The sequence below is a fragment of the Rhinatrema bivittatum genome, chromosome 4 (genome assembly GCF_901001135.1).
Source record: "Rhinatrema bivittatum chromosome 4, aRhiBiv1.1, whole genome shotgun sequence".
In the NCBI taxonomy this organism is placed as follows: Eukaryota; Metazoa; Chordata; class Amphibia; order Gymnophiona; family Rhinatrematidae; genus Rhinatrema; species Rhinatrema bivittatum.
The window spans coordinates 432,015,561-432,020,100 of record NC_042618.1 but is presented as its reverse complement, the minus strand read 5'-3'; positions in this window follow the sequence as shown (position 1 = coordinate 432,020,100).

The following is a 4,540-nucleotide window of genomic DNA, read 5'->3' as shown; positions in this document are numbered from 1 at the left end:
GAGGGATGAAAGAAAACATTGTGAAAGGTCAGACAAAAATAAGACCCATATTTTATATTTATGTAGTTATCTTTGTTTATAGTACATTGTGATTCACTGCACACACAATGACACAACACAAAGTGCACAGGTACAGTGCACTCAAACATATAACACACACAAATATATTAATTGGAGAAAATACTGCTTTGTACTGGGACGGTGAGAGCAAGTAAGTGATATAGGTCACATTTTTGTCATCTGCAAACAGATCAAAAAGTAAATAAATTTCAAGGGTACCTTGATTGGTAAAATCTTATTAGATCTTTGTGGTAATTATTTTGGGGCCGATGCAATACAGTGTGCTCAGAAGAGTGCACTAACCCGTGGTTGGACACAAGTTTTGGATGCACGTCCACAGCCCCTTATTCTCTAAGGGGAATAGTATGTCCAAAATGCACGTCCACCCCCCCCCCCCCGCGAAGCTAATAGCGCTCATCGTATGAAAATGCATGTTGATAAGGCTATTAGCTATTCTCCTCCGATTATATAAAAAATGTGTGCCTGATGTACATAGGAGCGTAAGAAGTGCCATACCGGGTCAAGCCAAAGGTCCATCAAGAGTCAGAAGACAATTCATAAGCGTGACTGCTGACTTCTGACCCTTCCTGGTTTGCTCTGGGTGAACAAAATCCATACACCCAGGATGCAAACTGCTCCTGACATTCCCCTACACTACAGGAATCTGGAATCCAAGGCAGCTCCCAAGCAATAAATCTTCCTGCTTGGGAGATGGCTTGGTGAGTAACAAAAAAGGTATTTGCTATCCAGTACTCTGCAATGAGAGCAATATAATTTGAAATGCAGACCAAGCTACTATAAGGCAATCTGTCTGTACATTAAAACTTGTAAATACTGTTGTCTTAAAGCACTTTCAAGTGGAAGCAAATAGTGTTCGAAGGAAATATTTTACAGGAAAAATAAAATTGCCATAAAGGCCCCAGGAGTGAATGTATTCAGTGTGTGTGCAATGTGTAGATGCATTACAGAACCCAATAACACAAAAGGTGACAATATATTCTCTATGTGTGTATTCTGCAGGCGTGCTAGAGTACCCACTAACAAAAAAAGGTTAGTGAATTCTTTATGTGTTCATTCTGCAGGCATGATAAAGTACCCACTAACACAAAGTTACAGTGCAGGTTTACCAACGTACCCACTAACATAAGAAGTGATAGTGTATTCTGTATGTGTGTATTGTGCAGATGTGCTAGAGAGAACACTGATACACCAGCTGAAAGTTTATTCTTTATGTGTGTATTGTGCAGGCATGCTAGAGAGTAACACAAGAGGTGATAGTCTGTATGTGTGCACTCTGCAGGTGTCCAGAGTATCCACTAACACAAGAGGTGACAGTGTATTTTGTATGAGTGATTGTGCAGGCATGCTAGAGTTCCTACTAACATAAGAGATGAAAGTGTATTCAGTGTGTGTGTGTACTGTGCAAGAGTGCTAGTATGCTAGAGTAGCCACTAACACAAGAGGTGACAGTGTTTATTTATGTGTACTCTGTGCAGGCATACTAGACAACTAGAGTACCAGCTAAGACAAGAGGTGGCAATGTATTCTGTATGTGTTCATTGTGCAGGCATACTAGAGTGCCTGCTAACACAAGAGGTGACACTGGCAATGTATTCTGTATGTGTGCATTGTGTATACAGTGCTAGAGTACCCACTAACACAAGAGATGACAGTATATTTTGTTTGTGTGCATTGTGCAGGCATACTAGAGTACTGACTGATGCAAGTGTCAAAGGAAGTCAAGTTGAAATGCAAACCAGGTAATCATTTCATGCAACTGCAGAACTAATCCTGCATTCAGCCATACAGAGAGCAAACAGAACATTCCCATTTTCAGCTGAGATGTCCACTCCATCTGATTATGTGGGATTTTAGTGTTTTGCGTGCAATGTATTATCGTACTTTTTGCATGTAACTAGTAGGCTGTACCATCTCATTGGCACTTCCAGCAGACTCCAGCACCAATCCGAAAACTGTTGTCCAGATTTCGTCTGTTTCCAATCCTGGTACATGTGATCAGTCATATTTCCCATGCAAAGCAATCTGCTAGCAATGCACGGTATTTAACACTTTGCTTGGGGGCTACTTGCTACTTTAGGAGGTAACAACATGTGAACATTGTTTTAAAATCCATCATTTGCATTCAACAACACGGCAGTGCTTCATCTGATTTACAAATATTCCAGTGTTTCCAGTTTATTAATTTAAAACATTTGTTATCCACGTTATCATATCATTTTAGGCAGAGTATAAAAATATGTTCATAGAAACTTATAGACTCAAATACACAAACTGATAATAGATAATCACACAAGTTGTTCATTAGTTGGCTAAGCCACATCTGCATGTATCTTTTTCAGGAGCTGCTGTATGGGAATGCACCAGCCATCTCTTCAGCTCTCAATCCCTGGGATTTGTGGAAGGCCAATTCACTAAGAATCCTAGAAAGCTACAATACGTCAGGCTCAATGCCTCGGCATCTGCACCTGCTCTGCTGCAAAGGGGGACAAAAGTCAGACTGGATGTCTGTTCACAGGGGTTGACACCAAGACAAGAGAAGGTCTTCTAGGGCACTGCTGTTACTGCATGCCTGGCAGGGCTGGGGAGGGGAGAGAGGCCCTGTGCACTTCCTACACAGAGAAGAGCTCAGAAGTCCGACCCCACTCCCCACTGAGGTCTCAGCGACCCCCACTTCTTCCCACTCCAAGCAGAGGGAGATCTGTTACCCTTTCACTTCCACTGCTCCCTTTCTGTTACTCCAGTGAGGACAGAGCTCAACTCTGCCCCTCCTTTGCCCCAGAATGAAGGGAATTTTGTTCTCTCTCTCTTTATTGCTGGAAGCTGCCCTCTCCTCTTTGCCACCAGGGGGAGGGGGCAGTGCCCCTCCTTTGACTCAGATGGAGGGGGCTCAGCTTGTCCCCCTTTTTGCACTCAGGAAGGTGCTCAGTTGCCTTTCTTGGTGCACTTGGGCAGGGGGCTCACTTGCCTCTGAGACAGAGTTGCTTTGCCTAGGTGGGGGGAGGGAGGAAGCTCAATTCCCTTGACTTGGGGGAAAGAGGGCTCAATTGCTCCCTCCCTTTGTCCCAGGGGGAAGGGAACTTAGTTCTCCTTCTCTCATAGCTCCTAGCTGCCCCCTTTTTGCCAAGACAAGGGGGCTCAGTTATACCCTCTTTACCCCAGGAGAAGTCTTCGTTCTCAGTTCAGTCTCTTTTTGCCTTGGGCTTTCAGTTTTTGCGCCAGGAGGAGGAGGAGTCCTCTGTTGCCCTGTCACTTTGCTGCTGGGGATAGGGGGCTCAGTTAGCAACCTTTTTGCCCTGGCTGGAGGGGGCTTAGTTGCTCCAGGGGTAGAGGTTGCTCTTTCCCTCTGAGAGGAAGGCTGTTTAATTATCCCCCTCTCTCTGCTTCCTAAAGGAGAAGTTGTTTAGTGCACAGGGTGGAGGTTTGCTCTGTTAGGTCCTTCCTTCCCCCCCTGGGGTGCAGTTTGCTTATTTGCTCCACTCTCCCTGGGGTGAAAGTTGTTCTCTTTACCACTTCCCTTTTGCCCCTGGAGTGGAGGTTGTTTAGTTGCCCTCTTTCTTTCCTCCTGGGGAGGAGGTTGCTCCATTGCCACCCTCTCTGCCCCTGGGGTAGATGTTATTTAGTTGTCTCCCCTTTGCCCGGGGGTGAACATTGTTCAGTTCCCCCTTATCATTATACTGAGGGTGGACATGGTTTAATTGCCCCATCTCTTTGCCCCTGATTGTTCAGTTGACCCCTATTATTGCTTAATAGGCCCCTCTCTGTACCTGGGGTGGAAGTTGATTAGTTGTCCTCTCTCTTTGCTTCTGAGGTGGAGATTGTTCAGTTGCCCACCTCTCTTTTTCCCAGGGGTAAAAACTGTTCAGTCCTCGTCCCCGATTGTCCTGGGGTGGAGTTGCTTAGTTGCCCCCTCTCTTTGCTCCTGGTGTGGAGGTTGCTCAGCTGTCTCCCTGTGCCCTTGGAATGAAGGTTGCTCAGTTGCCCCCTCATTTTGTCCCTGTAGTAGAGGTCGTTCATTTGCCCCCAATCATTGTCCTGGGGGTGAAGGTTGCTTAGTTGCCCCCTTCTTTGTCCATGGGGTGGAGGTTGCTTAGGTTCCCCCCCCTATCATAGTCATGGGGTAGAGGTTGCTTAGTTGCCCCTTCTCATTTCCCTAGGGCGAAGGTTGTTCAGTTGCCCCCGTCATTATCCTGGTAATGGAGGTTGCTTAGTTGTCCCCTCTCTTTGCACCTTGGTTGGAGTTTGCTCAGTTGCGCCCCCCACCCGTTGCCCCTGGGGTAGAGGTTGTTGAGTTGTTCTCTTTCTTTGCCCCTCGGGGAGGGGGGGGGGATGCTTCAGCCGCTATTGTTCTTTGCACGGACGATGCTCCGCTTCAGACCAGTGCTGGAGAGTCAGCCAATCAGAGCGTACCAGTCAGCGAGCGTCTCAGCGCATCAGCCAATCGGCGTGAGCAACCCTGCAC